The 15,838-nt window shown below is 41.5% G+C and overlaps 1 long non-coding RNA gene across 1 annotated transcript; it reads right to left on the bottom strand.

The window, feature by feature from the left end:
• Positions 1 to 4,320: 4,320 nt before the first annotated feature.
• Positions 4,321 to 5,353, bottom strand: LOC148315690 (uncharacterized). The gene is made up of 3 exons (XR_015840689.1): positions 4,925 to 5,353; positions 4,735 to 4,837; positions 4,321 to 4,673 (listed from the first exon to the last, which is right to left on the bottom strand). It is a non-coding gene; the product is annotated as an uncharacterized LOC148315690 (long non-coding RNA).
• Positions 5,354 to 15,838: the final 10,485 nt, after the last annotated feature.

Genomic DNA, 15,838 nt, shown 5'->3' with positions numbered 1-15,838 from the left:
TTTCTGTTATTGGTGCCCACGCCTGAAGAAGACCTTGAAAGGTCGAAACGTCGCGACGGGCACTTTAATGCCCTTTATTTGAAGAATTTCCTTTTTTTCTCTCTATCCCCCCCACCCCTCTCCTTCGATTGCACCTTTTTCTTACACGCACACACACACACATACGTTTACTTACCTCTTCACCTACCTCACAGCCGCCGCAATTGCTGACGGTCCACGCCTACGGACCTCTAGGAAAGAAATAATTAATAGTTAGAAAATTTAAACGTGTATCGAATAAATACACGAACAATAAAAAATAAATAAAACAACAACATTAAACAATAAAACGCAAGATGCATGAGAATGACAATTTTGGTTGGACCGTGGTGCGTTACGGTCGTCGCCGGCAACATCCCGGTTCTAACACCTGGCCCCGAGGGGGGTACCCCCAGCCACCCCGATTCCCGGGAGGACGAGGTTACCAGGAGATGGACCGCGCAACTCGCCTCTTCCACCCAGGTGGAAGAGGAATCTATAACCGTCCTAACCCAAACCCTAACCCCAACAATACTAGTGATAATCTTAATAATATTAAGTAATTTAAAATTAGTTTTAAAGATACATTTTAAAAGTCAGGGGTGGGTTGCGGCACTTGCAATCCGCCGGTGACCCGAGGATCAGGTCGGGAACCAATCGATCACAAGTACGTCACGGGTCATTGTCAATGTACGGAAATTAATTTTATCAGAGATAAAATTTCAACCCGCTCAACCCTTGTAACAGAAAAGATGGCGAAAAGAAAAAAAAGACGATTACCGTGCATTCCAGGCTGCGTGGACAGAGGAATTTGCATTTGTGGAGAGAGCAGGATCCGCAGTATGTCGAATATGCAATGACAAAATTGCATCAATGAAACGCTCAAATATAAAGCGGCACTTCGATACGCGTCATGCTTCTTTTGCATTGAAATATCCACCGGGGGACAGCAGGAAAAAGGCATGCGAAGAGCTGCAACTTAAAGTGCAGACGAGCCAGCAGCAACTGCGTGTCTGGACCACGCAAGGTGACGGTAATTCCGCTAGCTTTGCGGGTGCTTTGGCAATAGTGAAGAGTGGAAAGCTGTTCACAGATGGCGAATATGCCAAAACATTTATGCTTGATGTGGCCAATGAACTTTTAGATGACTTTCCAAATAAAGCCAAGATAATAAAAAAAATAAGAGACATGCCACTGTCAGCAAGAACGGTTCACGATCGGAGCATTATGATGGCGAATCAAGTCGAGGAAACACAAATTAAGGACAAAAAAAACATGCAGCACCAGAAGTCGCATTAAAAGTAAACCTTTTATTATTTTTATTATTATTATTATATGTTTAAAATACTATATGGCTCTCAAAAAATATATATCTAGAAATAGTTTGGTTTTATGGCTCTCCAGGTCAAAAAGGTTCCCGACCGCTGCCCTAAACCCTTAAACCCCCCAACCCGCAAAGCCCCCCAACCTTTAAAGCCCCCAACCTTTAAAGGCCGCAACCCTTAAACCCCTAAATCCCAACCACTAACTAAACCAGGGGTGTCAAACTCATCTTTCTCGTGGGCCACATCATAGTTTATCATATTATTATTATTATTACATATACCCAACAAAGTGATGGCTAATGAGTTTTAAAAATCTGAATCCAGGAAAATGTTTGTTTAACTACCATTCAATTCATTTTAACAGTGTGGTTAGTCACAAAGAAAACATTTGGTATTTTGACAAGAAACGTAGTCGTGCATGTTTTGTCTTGGCGGGCCTCACTAAATGATGCGGCGGGCCAGATCTGGCCCCCGGGCCTTGAGTTTGACACCTGTGCCCTAAACCCTTACCCCTAACCCTAAAACTTCAACCCCTAACTCTTACCCCTACCCCTAAAACCCCAACCCCTAACAAGTCTACAGTGCCAAAAATTCCACAATGCAAGAAATTACACAATGGCATTGGCTATATTGTGGAATTTTTGGCAAAGAGTCCACAATGCCAAGTGGATCAATGTTTAAAAAAAAAGTGCATGTGCTTAACAGGAATAAAAACACTTATTATGCAGCGTAAGGTTGAAAACTGATTAAAAACAGCAGTACATGTGTGATAAAACAATCAAGTATGATATACATGGGACAGCAATATAGCATGATGTATTTAAAATGAATCAGTGTTCAGAAAAAAAAAAAAGGGGGGGGGTTCAACCAGCCAGCCTTGTGACGCATTTCAAACGAGGCCGATCACATGGGTCACTACAGCCCTCCTCATGACGCGTTTCAAACGAGGCCAATCACAGGGCTCGAACAGCACACCACAAGACGCATTTCAAACTAGGCCAATCACAGGGACTCAAACACCATAACTTGTTCAAACTGGACCAATCACAGCGGAACAAGGCTCCCGCCTTTTCCTTGCTCAGCGTGTCATTTGCTCAAAAGCTACTTTGGCCCCTCCCGCCATTTACTCGCATTAATTCCAATCTTAGCCGTTAGCTCAGTGGCTAAAAGGCCCCGCAATTAACACACGCTGAGCCCTCCATTTTAAAGCGTTTTTAGCAGTTAGCCCAGCCATTACGAAGCCACAATGCAGCGAAAACAACCATGGACGACATCATAAGTGACAACTACATTGCAGGCGAGGCAAATAAAAAATTAAAAAGCGCGCCATTTAACCCCGTTTTAGCAGTTAGCTCGGTGACTCTTATCCCCAGCAATTTACGCCCGCTCAGCGCGGCATTAAATCCGGTTTTAGCAGTCAGCTCGGGGACTCCTAGGCACCACCAATTCACTCGCGCTCAGCGAGCCATTAATTCTAATCTTAGCCGTTAGCTCAGTAGCTAAATGGCCCCCCCGCAAATTATCACAAGCTGAACCCGCCATTTTAACCGGTTTTAGCAGTTAGCCCAGCCGCCACAATGCAGAGTAAACAATCGTGGACATCATAAGTGACAACTACATTTCAGGGGAGGCAAATAAAAAATTAAATAAAAAGGGCGCCATTAAACTCCGATTTAGCAGTTAGCTCGGTGACTCCTAGGCCCCAGCAATTTACTCGCGCTCAGCGCGCCATTAAATCCGGTTTTACCTCAGCCACCACGAAGCCCCAAAGCACAGAAAACCAACCGTGGACAACAACGCAAGGAGCAACAATCTTACAAGGAGGTTAAAAAAACTACACCGGAGCTCAAGCATCAGCCGTCAAAACGAGCATTAAAGTTCAACCCAGCAGCAACACACATCATTAACAGCATGAAACAATTCCACCACAATACAAATAAGCTAGCCATTTAACTAAAAAGCATCAGCGAAGAGAGGTGCTTACCTTTCGAAGGTCCGCAGGAGAAAGAACGAAAATTCAGCTCGCGCCTAAGGTGACGCCTCAACTACGGAAGCCTCGAGGGACAAATTTCATGCACGCGATTATGCTGCATCTTGGACGAACACGAAACTTATATCACCCTTTCTCCACGTTTAAAGACCTAAGGATAACGAGTAACATTGCAATGAGGAAAAGGTCAATTTTAGAGTTAATGCTCAGTTGTTTCAAGAAATAAGATGTACATAGAGGGGAGGGGCGTACATGCGTGAAGAAGCACTGAGACAACCAAGTTGACGTTTAAATTTTGAACATGGACACGTGACTTAAAAAAAACTATTGAATGAATAGGCAGAGATTGTTTTTTCTTTTTTTTAAACTTTATTGAATTAATGAAACAAAACAATATCACATTCAATTAAAAAAATAAACCAATTATCAAATATTATATGGTATAAGGGTATCTGATTATTAGATACATTCTAATGACAATTAAATAAAACAGGCCCAGTATTATAAAGACAAATGTAAAAAATGAAACGGCTAAAACACCAAATTCAAACTACGTGGGATGTTATTGCCTTACTTTGCCTGTGTGGAATTTCAAGTCATGAGCTCAATGCTAACCTGGCCAGCTAACAGAAGGCAGGATTTTGCCCACCTTGTTCGTATGATTGGCTGTCTCGCAATGTTTGTTCAAAGCTTCACTCATCTTGTTTTACTATACAAGTTTTATATATGTACCACTTTAAATGTTAGGAGAATTGACATTTAACTACTTACCCTCCATTACTTTTATCTACATGAAAAATTTAACTTCTGCTTTCTACGAATGCCGAACCTGTTGCATGTTTATCAACATTGTTAGTCGAGTTTTAAAGTTTGAAAGCATGTTTAAAGTCACCCTTCGAATGTTTGGGGGAAATGCCATTCTACACTTGTCATTTTTCAAAAACATGCATATACTGCCACTCACAAGTTCAAATAGACCACTTGAAATCACTTGACAATTTTAATTCACGTACAAACGCACATGTGGAGCATACAAAAAGGAAGTTTGACAATTCACTTAAAAAAATAATTAAAAAAATAAAATCTCAAATTAATATATCAGACCACATTTGCCTCAAATGAAGCATTGCCTTCATGCACAACTCAGTCCAAAATGGCCATCATGCAGTCAGTGTTGGCAGTGCACACCCAGTGAGTTAGTGATAGACCAAAGATAACAACAAAGAAATACTCTCCCTGTCCACTTGGCACTTTGCTCTCCAAACGTTGTTAGAACACTGGAAGCTGCTGACCTTGGAGCATCACTTGACGGGAGCGATCATTCCTTGTCCACAAACGGCCTGTAACAAATATGTTCATGTGCCACTTGTTGATGGATTAGCATGCATGTGTTTTCTTAACTTTGTCCACCCTTTTATCCGGCTCCTCTTCTGCCCCGTCAATTCGATTCTATGACTTCCGCCGCTGTTCTGAGACTCCCGTCTCGACCGCTTCCTTCTCCAACCTGCAACAACAAACATCGACTTGTATGTCACCATCTTATTTCATGTCTGTGCCCATCCTGCAAAACTTTCAGTTGCGGACTTCTCACTTAATTGTGCGATGACGACTCTCGTCCAGTGGTTCTTAGCACCACTTGGGCCATCCCGCTCCGCTGCCAGCCTGTTACAAAGAAGGGGGGCAAAAACTGTGGAAGAAGGGGCAAATAGGAACTCTACTTCTCCCCATCATGCAGTCAGTGTACACCCAGTGAGTTAGTGACAGAGCGAAGATAAGAACAAGAAATAGTCTCCCTGTCCAGTTGGCACTTTGCTCTCCAAGCGCCGTAGCATCTGCTCCTCCTCGTCCGGGGCCGCTACGGAAAAGACAGTCTCATCTTAACAAGTGTCATCATCCATTTGATTTTGCAACACTCGCCTCAAAAGCCAACAAGCTGTACATCTTGGAGCGTCTTCATTGTACGGCTGCAATCTTTCCTCTTTGAATCCATCTCTGAGCCCTGCGCCACTTTGTTGATGCATTGGCCGTGCGTTTTGAGAACCCCGTCCAACCTGCAACAACAAACATTGACTTGTATGTCACCATCTTATTTCATGGCTGTGCCCATCCTGCAAAACTTTCAGTTGTGGACTTCTCACTTAATTGTGCGATGACGACTCTCGTCCAGTGGTTCTTAGCACCACTTGGGCCATCCCGCACTGCTGCCAGCTTGTTACAAGAAAAGGGGGGGGGGCAAAAACAGTGGAAGGGTTAAATAGGAACTCGACTTCTCCCCATCATGCAGTCAGTGTTGGCAGTGAACACCCAGTGAGTTAGTGACAGAGCAAAGATAAGAACAACAAAAATACTTTCCCTGTCCAGTTGGTGCTTTGCTCTCCAAGCGTTGTTAGAAGAATGCTGTCATCTACCTCAAGAGCTAGGAAGCTGCTCAGCTTGGAGCATCACTTGACGGAGCGATCATTCCTTGTCCACAAACGGCCTGTAACAAAAATGTTCATGTGCCACTTGTTGATGGATTTGCATGCATGCGTTTTAACTTTTTCCACCCTTTCATCCGGCTCCTCTTCTGCCCCGTCAATTCGATTTTATGACTTCCGCTGCTGTTCTGAGACTCCCGTCTCGACCGCTTCCTTCTCCAACCTGCAACAACAAACATTGACTTGTATGTCACCATCTTATTTCATGGCTGTGCCCATCCTGCAAAACTTTCAGTTGTGGACTTCTCACTTAATTGTGCGATGACGACTCTCGTCCAGTGGTTCTTAGCACCACTTGGGCCATCCCGCTCCGCTGCCAGCCTGTTACAAGAAAGGGGGGCAAAAACAGTGGAAGAAGGGGCAAATAGGAACTCGACTTCTCCCCATCATGCAGTCAGTGTTGGCAGTGCACACCCAGTGAGTTAGTGACAGAGCAAAGATAAGAACAACAAAGAAATAGTCTCCCTGTCCAGTTGGCATTTTGCTCTCCAAGCGCCGTAGCATCTGCTCCTCCTCGTCCGGGGCCGCTACGGAAAAGACAGTCTCATCTTAACAAGTGTCATCATCCATTTGATTTTGCACCACTCACCTCAAAAGCCAACAAGCTGTTCATCTTAGAGCGTCTTCATTGTACGGCTGCAATCTTTCCTCTTTTATACCGTATTTTCCGGGCCATAGGGCGCTCTTTAAAGTCCCTAATCTTCCCCAAAACAGTCAAAGCGCCTTGTAAAGCGACGCGCCCATTATATGGACTAAGCATCACTGTCGCGACCATCAACCCTTTTACTCATTGGGCTGTTCAGTGCATGTTAGCACACCCTGCTGGACAAAGTCTGAGTCATCTATGCTTCTAATTGACCGTGAATTATACATTATGTGACTATGGTGTTTGGGTGATGGTGTAGGAGAAAGCTGGACAAAAGGGCAGCTGTCCACAATGTTGTAGTCAGTCTTATCATTTATGTTATTGCAAGCAAGAAACGTCCCAGGTTTAGACAACAGACTGCAAAAAGCCCAAAGCACAACAGCCCATCTCTCTAAACAGCCATGTGATTGGTTGAGTCTGAGTGGCTCCCAAGAAGCCATTGCTGTAATTGGCTAAGGCTGAGTGGCTCCCAAGAAGCCATTGCTGTAATCTTTTGTGTTATTTTTATTTATTTTGGGTATATAGATGGCGAGTGGCTGAGCTAGCGCGAGCGAGCGGCTGGATAGAGCGAGCGGCTGAGCTAGCGCGAGAGCGGCTAGTCTCGCCTGAACTAGCGCTGAACTAGCGCGAGCGGCTGAGCTAGCGCCTTGTAGTGCGGCGCGCCTAGTATATGCATTAAATACGGAAATAGCACCCTCAACTGGTGTTGCGCCCTTTGAGGGAGCGCATCTTATGGCCGTAAAAATACGGTATATATATATATATAGGTGCGAAGTATATATATACACGGTGGGTTTTTTTTTTTTTTTTTGAAGGTGCGACGCTACTTCGCGGATTTTCAGATTTCGCGGGTGGTCTCGGTCCCCATTAACCGCGATAACCGGGGGTTCACTGTATATATATATATATATATATAAATATATATAGGTGCAAAGTAGCGGCACACCTTCAAAAATGCTTAAAAAAAATACAAATATATATATATATATATATATATATATATATATATATACTGGTAGAGAGAGAGAGAGAGAAATTCATGTTATAACAAAAAAACAAATTATTATTAAAACTTATTATTTTTTTTATTCCCCAGCCATTATTTTTGTATTTATTCAATTACTTCTTTTTGTATTTATTTAATTACTTCGACTTTTACCTGCTGGTACGCCGTCCGGTGTGCCCTGTGAATGTTATGATCCTCCAGCAGAACTGGAGGATTGAACAGGACTCTCCAAACGCAGACCCGGGAAAAAAGGTGGTGATACAAAGATATTTATTATCACAATATAGTCAGTGTAATCAGCGCGTCTCGCAGCAGCTGACGACATGGCGCGAGACGATCGCTGGAGGAACGCCCACACAGCTGAAAAAACAAAAACACACGCGGCATGACAGGCACGGATCATGACAGTGAAATGAAAGGTGGCATTCTTCATTTATTCATTCATAACTGACAGCCTCGCGCTTCGCCGGTGCCCGGGCGGAAGTTGTTTCTCTTCGGCTTGACAGCCACACACGCCGGCCGGTCTCCTTCGGAGCTCACGCACGGTCCCGAACGAAGCAAAATGTCGCCCCCGATCGTGTCCGTCGCCACCAATCGTGTCCGGGGGAACCTGTTCTTCTTCGTCCACTCTCTTCTTCGTCCACTCTCCCCTTCGGCGCACGCCCGCCGTCTAACCGCTTCAGCGCCCCCTTGTGCCGCTCGCCGAAACTACAATGCTCCCGAATATTTTTTAGACCCGCGAAGCACTGAACCCGCGAAAGGTGAACCGCGAAGTAGCGGGGGTTCACTGTATATATATGTGTGTGGCAGTTAAGCCAAAGAGGAGCACCTTCCGCCCGGGCACTGTCAACACTTTGGGAGTTTTCATTCAGGCTAACATTGGTAGCAGAGGATGGTTATCAACTACAGAGTTCCGCCACCGTTTGAAGAAGGAAAACCCTACGAAAGCTGGAAAAATGAAGTCGGAATTTGGACAAGAGTCACCAAATTGGAGAAAAAATGATGTGTTTGAGGAAGTTGAGGACAAGGGACAAAAGTACATATCCACACGATGGGTATGCACTCTGAAAGAGACAGTGACTGGATTAGTACCAAAAGCAAGGCTTGTTGCCAGAGGTTTTGAGGAGCTGCAAGTTGCTGAGTTGCAAAAAGACTCACCAACCTGTGCCTCAGAGTCGCTGAGGCTTCTTGTAGCTGTGATTTGTCAAAGACAGTGGACACTTCATTCGATGGACATAAAGTCAGCCTTTCTACAAGGCATGGAACTGTCTCGCGTCATTTTTGTTAAACCTCCTCCTGAAGCCAACTGCGGAGGGGCGCTTTGGAAATTGAAAAAGTGTGTGTATGGTTTAGCAGATGCCTCTCTGTATTGGTATAACAGAGTGAAAGACATAATGATTGGTGCAGGAGGTACAGTATCCAAAGTTGACCCAGCAGTTTTCTACTGGCTGGACAATGAGAAAAACGTCACGGGTGTGCTTGCATGTCACGTTGATGATTTCATTTGGGGTGGTTCTCAAATGTTTGAAATGACTGTCATGGCACATCTCAAAGTCAAGTTTAGTGTTGGTCGTGAAGCTCATGATAATTTTTCGTATGTGGGTGTAGATTTTGTTACTTCAGAAAAAGGGATAAAAATACACCAGGCCACATATATTGACCATTTACAGCCAATACATCTCACTCCATCGCGTGCAGCTGAGCATACTTCACCTGTCACTGAAGAGGAAAGAGATCAGTTAAGATAAAAAATAGGGCAACTTTTGTGGGTTGCAAGACAGAGCAGACCTGATGCCATGTTTGATGCCAGTAATCTGGCTTCAAATCTCAAATGTGCTACCATACAGACAATTATCAAAGCAAACAAAGTCGTATCCAAACTCAAGACCAAGTCAGTTGAGTTGAAATTTCAACCCCTTGGGAAAGATGATAGCCTACAGTTTGTTGCATTCACTGATGCATCTTTCGCAAATCTATCTGATGGGGGTACTCAAGGTGGGCACTTTGTTGTTTTGATGGGTGAAAATGGACAGTTTTCTCCCATTTGCTGGCAGTCAAAGAAAATTAAGAGAATTGTCAGAAGTACACTAGCAGGTGAGACACTAGCTATGTCTGAGGGAATTGACAATGCCATTTTTCTGTCAACTTTATTTTCTGAACTGTATGCTGGTAGTCCTGATCAACATGTGCCAATAATCTGTGTTACCGATAATCACTCACTTATGGATGCTTTGAAATCTACTAAGCTTGTTGCTGAAAAAAGATTACGTTTGGAAATCAGTTCTATTAAGGAGCTGATCCAAGCCAAAATGCTTAAACAGGTGCTGTGGTTAGACACTAAAGATCAACTGGCAGACTGTCTAACTAAAAGGGGAGCGTCTCCAGCCTTGTTGCTCAAGGCTCTCCATGAAGGGCATTGGAGAATTAAATAACCTAGCCAACATACTGTTTACACCGTTAGTTTAAAAGAAAAATACACATTCACGTTATATTGTAATTGAATGTAATGTTTAATGTTTTGCTGTTAAATTGAGCAATTGTGTATTTGTTTATTTATTTATTTATTTATTTTATTTTTTTTTTAAGAGACTGAGATTGTTGTCTTATTTTTGTTTAATAACATTGACATGCCACACAGCTAGGGGGCAGTGTTACTTGGGGTTGGGTAAAGAGGAAGTGCGTATGTATGCGGTGGTGTTATGGGGAAAAGTGGCGAATAAAGTGCGGTTACAAGTTGTCAACACTTTGGGAGTTTTCATTCAGGCTAACAGGCACGAGCGGGGCGACATTTCGCTCCGTTCGGGACCGTACGAGAGCTCCGGAGGCGGCCGGCCGGCGTCCGTGGCAGTTACGCCGAAGAGGAGCACCTTTGCGCCAGGCACGAGCGGGGCGACATTACGCTCCGTTCGGGACCGTACGAGAGCTCCGGAGGAGGTCGGCCGGCGTGCGTGGCAATTACGCCGAAGAGGAGCACCTTCCGCCCGGGGTACGAGCGGGGCGAAATGAAACCGAGTTCAACCGAACGGAGACACGCTTCGGGGGAGCAGGTCCGGCGTGTGTGACAATTAAGCCGAAGAGGAGCACCTCTTCCGCCCGGGCACGAGCGGAGCGCGAGGCTGTCAGTTATGAATGAATAAATGAAGACTGCCACCTTTCATTTCACAGGGCACACGGGACGGCGTACCAGCAGGTAAAAGTCTAAGTACAAAAAGAAGTAATTGAATAAATCCAAAAATAATGGCTGGGGAATAAAAAAATAATAAGTTTTAATAATAATTTGTTTTTTTTTGTTATAACATGAATTTCACTCTCTCTCTCTCTACCCGTATTCTATATGGTGTACTGTATACAGGGGGGTATACTGTGCTGTATAGGTTTTTTTAAGCATTTTTGAAGGGGCGCCGCTACTTCGCGGATTTTCAGTTTTCGCGGGTGGTCTCGGTCCCCATTAACCGCGATAACCGGGGTTTCGCTGTATATATATATATATATATATATATATATATATATATATATATATATATATAAGGGCTATCAAAATTAAAGCAGTAACTCAGGTGATTAATCCCAAAAGTTTTAACTCAGTTAAATATTTTAACTCAGTTTGATTTACTTAAAAAAATGTGCATACTTTGCAAATATTGTGCCATATTAGCTGTCTTTAGCACGTCTCAGAACACAACACTGTGTCTAATTTACCCCTGGGCCTTGCAAACCAACACTGCTGGAGTGTGGCGCTTGTGGGCCGTTTTGAGAAATGTTTCGAAAATAAATGTCTGCAAAGATGTCTCCATTTAGATCGTATTCAAGAACAATCTTTGAATTAAATATACTTCATATTTGGTGATTTAACAATTCCAAGATATTATTCAAGTAAATATCTGTTATAAGCTTCGCAAAAAAATTTTAGTTAAAAATGTGATTAATCATGATAATCATATAATTTTTTGTGATTAATTCGTTAAAACAAATTAATCACTTGACAGCACTAATATATATATATATATATATATATATATATATATATATATATATATATATATATATCCACCACACAGATCCACCACATTTTCCATAATAAATGGAAATAAAAATGATCTGCTCCAGGATCAAACCATTGTCAGTGCAATTGGCAATGTTTAAGGTAACATCTTTAATTTCTTTACTGTCATTCAGGTGCAATGATGTTCACTTCAAATTCTTTTGTGTGATAAAATTCCCCATTCTGGTTGATGACGGCATAAAGCTATGGATAACATCACAGACCAATCAGAGCAGTATGCGTTCTCCTTTGGCCGTGGTTTGAACTTTAAAGTTTTGACCTAGCGAGCGGAAAAATGGTTTGACCTTTGAGATTCTTTTTCATTTAATATTTTACATTTGCTTTAATGCATCTATTTCTTTATTAATTCACATTTTTTATCATTTTGAAAGTTGAGGGAACTAAGTATGATGAAATTCTGTCTTTCCACTGTATGATACCTCAACTGAAGCATTCTAATGGTGTACTTTTCCTCACCCATTATAACATGGGTGTCACTCGATCCAGATAATCATCACACACTTAAAAATATTTTGGCAGTTAAACTGGGTATGATAAACGTCACAGGAAAGAAATTGTCGATTAAGTGAACAGCTTCGGTAACGCCATATACACTCAAAGGGCAAGAGCCCAACATTCTACCAAAATGATTATGATTAGGGAGGTAACGATTCACCCAAGCCCCGATTCGATTTTTGCTTTTCAGTTCCCGATTTCGATTCGATATTTTATTTTAATTGTTTTAAGTTGCTGCCACGTTTGTCTCTGTGCGCTCGTGTGATGCTGCAGCGATCCACAAACAAAATATGTCTATATGTTTTGTGCATTTTGAATGGAACCAAAAAACAATACACGATGCCAAATTGTACTATTATTATGAAACTGCCTATGAGTAGTAAAAGAAATACTTGTAAAAATATTTCACATTTCTAGAGCCCCAATACATTCTTTTAAATATAGAAGGGACTGAAATCATATGAAAATTGAGTCTTTTTCTCAGTTTCCGACTTGGGGTGAACACATTCGGCTTATCATAGTTGCAGTTGGCCATCTTGAACTCTGAAGTCTTTCAACTCGGCCTTCCGAATCAGGGTTTTAGAGGTGGGGCTATTTAGGGATACAGTAAGATGGTTTGATCTCTGTCGCTCCAGAATCAGGAATGTAATGGGACTGGGGTTCCTACTTGGAATTAGGGTACCTAATTTTATATTTCAAGAAATTAAATAATCATTTATAATTTTGAAGATAATACATTAAAATACCATCATTTTCATACCTGCATTAGATCCTGCAGTAGACTCACAGACTCAACACGTTGGACGTACTCAAGGACCTTCTGCAGCTCCTCTCTTGGTTAGGAAGCTTTTTCTCTGTGATAATCCATGGGGAGGTGTAGATGGTACTTCGTCATCACAGGCTTCAGACTCGTCACTTGAGAAAACATCCCTGCAATGGATGCATGGACACTTGGGCATGAATGTCATTTAACAACAAAAGCTAGAACAAAAAGCTTTGCATTTAAAAGAATACATCTGTGACGGGGAAGCCAGGTTAAAGTGTTAATTTTATAATTATGTAATTAGCTGCAGGTTAGTCTAGTGAAGGTGTAATCACTTCTATTTTGGAGCATAGCTTTTGCTCTGTCCAATCATTGCCTCACCTGCTGAAACCCACATTCGGGTATTTTACAAACCAAAAACTTAAATACCTGTACAGCTCTCATTTTTTATTTATTTTCTCTAACCTTTACCCACAAAATTTGAATATTCAAAATAAAAGTACACAAAGAAGTCACAATTTTTCCACATTAGTTACTTACGTAGTTCCTCTCAAATGCAGCTCAACACTGCATTGAATTAGAGCTTGATAAGCCTACACACAAAACATACAAAGCACATTGTGGCATGATTCTGAATGAGCCAATCTAGCATTTCAACATCTGTTCAACTGTTGGAATTTTAACTATTATCTGACTCTATTAACCAACATTCATCCAACAATTATGCGCGCTCGTTTTTGACACTGCATTGAATTAGAGCTTGATAAACCTACACACAAAACATACAAAGCACATTGCGGCATGATTCTGAATGAGCCAATCTAGCATTTCAACATCTGTTCAACTTTCATCTTGAATTTCTATTATTTAAATAACAGGCAACATTCAACAGTTAATGTGTTTTGCTTTACTTACCCAAATCAAACACATCACAAAAAAAGCCTTAAATGAGCTAGTGGAGTAGATTGTATTAATTTGAGTGAAAGCTGAAGTCTTTTGGAGAATTTTGGAGAGAGATCGAGGGACACTGTGTTTAGCGTCGTAGGCCCAATGCTAACAATATGTAGCTCGTTGTAAAGGTCCTCATAAAAATAAATAAAACACACAACGCTTATCAGTATTATTAAAAGGGTGATTATAATGTACTTAAGTTTTCCCCAAAAAAATTCGAGTATGTACGTTGTTAATATACCCTCTGTGTTCTCGTCACTTATCATTTTAGCATGCTGTGTTTTAGCTAACGCACCAAGCAGTTTTCCAACATAGGCAACCTTGAAAAATTACAAAACACATTGTAAAGTAAGTCTAAAAAATGAGAGCCAGACATTTACCCGAGATTAATTAATTAATTCAATTATCGTTCGGGACTCACCGTGTTTTCAGCTCTTCTGCCGCACCTCAAAGACCGCGTAGCTTGCATTCGCTCCTTTTCTCACAGTTTGAATATGCTGCCTTCAAAAGAATCTGTAATTTTGATAACTCCAACTTGAATCTACAAAAATCAAGCAATAAGGTAGAAATAACTTCAAATATACTTTGAATAAAGATCTTTCACAACATAAAGAATTAATAAAATAACATTAATTAATAATGTTGACTTTGTTTATTAAAAAAAAGTAACTGTGTTGACTTGAGACAGATATATAGAAGTGAACATTACACTCTATGTTCAAGCGTTCTAAACATTGTGTGAAAAAGGCTGTGTTTAATCCAAATCATTTTCCCATACATAAGTGAGAGCATGCATTTTACTCATTAGACTTCCTTTACACACACGTTATTCTCGTTTTGATTTTTGCATGTAGGTAACGGGACTGTGTTGTTTGTGGAACCAACGACTCTCATTCATCTGTTTTAGCTCTCTATGACTTTGACATGAATAACTAACTAATGATATACTTTTAAAGTACTTAGTTAATTTTTCAAATGTAATTCTAAATTTGAAGATTATGGTGCTCTTGTTATTGGGATAAATTACTAATACCATAAATTATGCTATTATACATAAATATGTAAATTTGACATCAAATACCACTCTGAGAGTAAAGAAAATGTTTCACAAACCTGTAAGCCATTTAAAATGTCTGAAATGTAATGAGTTTAGGTAGGGAAAAAGCATAAAGCCATTTATAGTATTCATCTTAAAATGTTGAATGCATTATTGGCTCACAAAATTGGGTTTTATATTTGAGGAAAAACGGTAAATTAGGGTGCTTTAGTTTCTTGAACTACTTCGGCCACTTTTGGCTCATATCCGCATCACCCGTTAGCTTGGCCATATTTTAAGACAAAACTGCCCCAAATATGTTTAGCAAAGTTGGGCCATGTGTAGTATGAGTTGGCCACTTTACGTTTACACCCGTATCACCAAGAATGACCATTTAGTTTCGGCTTCTTAATTAGATAGGTGATTTGAGCTAGGTGATGTGTCGCTGTGTGCTTTCCTGTTGGATGTGGCTGACAATGCTGGACCTGCCTTGTCAAATAGTTCATAGATGACAATCTTAGCTGTCTGGTATATTATAAAATGTTATCTTGTCCCTTAAGGGTTATTAAGTCACAGTTGGGGGTACATGTAAATTCACAAAATATAACATCCAGCCTTGTTAAATTTAGCATAGATAAATACATAAATTTAATTTTAATTTTAATAAATCAATCAATCCTCTGTACTGCTTCTTGTCCTCACAAGGGTCCCCGGGCGTGCTGGAGCCTATCCCAGCTGTCTTCGGGCAGTCGACAGGGTACACCCTGAACTGGTTGCCAGCCAATCGCAGGGCACACAGAGACAAGCAACCATCCGCTCTCACACTCAGACCTTGGACCAGTGACCAATCAACCTATCATGGATGTTTTTGGAAAGTGGGAGGAAACCGGCGAAAACCCTAGCAGGCACAGGGAGAACCTTGCACTTCTGTACTGTGATGCGGACCTGCTAACCAGTCCGCCACCGTGCCGCTTGTTCTAAAGAGTCCCAGAAAATAAAAACACCCGTCCCTGAGTCAAAAGCTGAAAAAGTCCAACAACAACACGACCATAATTTGCATTGTTCCAT

This window comes from Idiotropiscis lumnitzeri, unplaced genomic scaffold (genome assembly GCF_059441095.1).
Source record: "Idiotropiscis lumnitzeri isolate Australia: NSW breed Sydney's pygmy pipehorse unplaced genomic scaffold, RoL_Ilum_1.0 HiC_scaffold_59, whole genome shotgun sequence".
Lineage (NCBI taxonomy): Eukaryota > Metazoa > Chordata > Actinopteri > Syngnathiformes > Syngnathidae > Idiotropiscis > Idiotropiscis lumnitzeri.
Note: the sequence above shows the minus strand (reverse complement) of the source record. Positions and strands in the feature narration are given on the sequence as shown.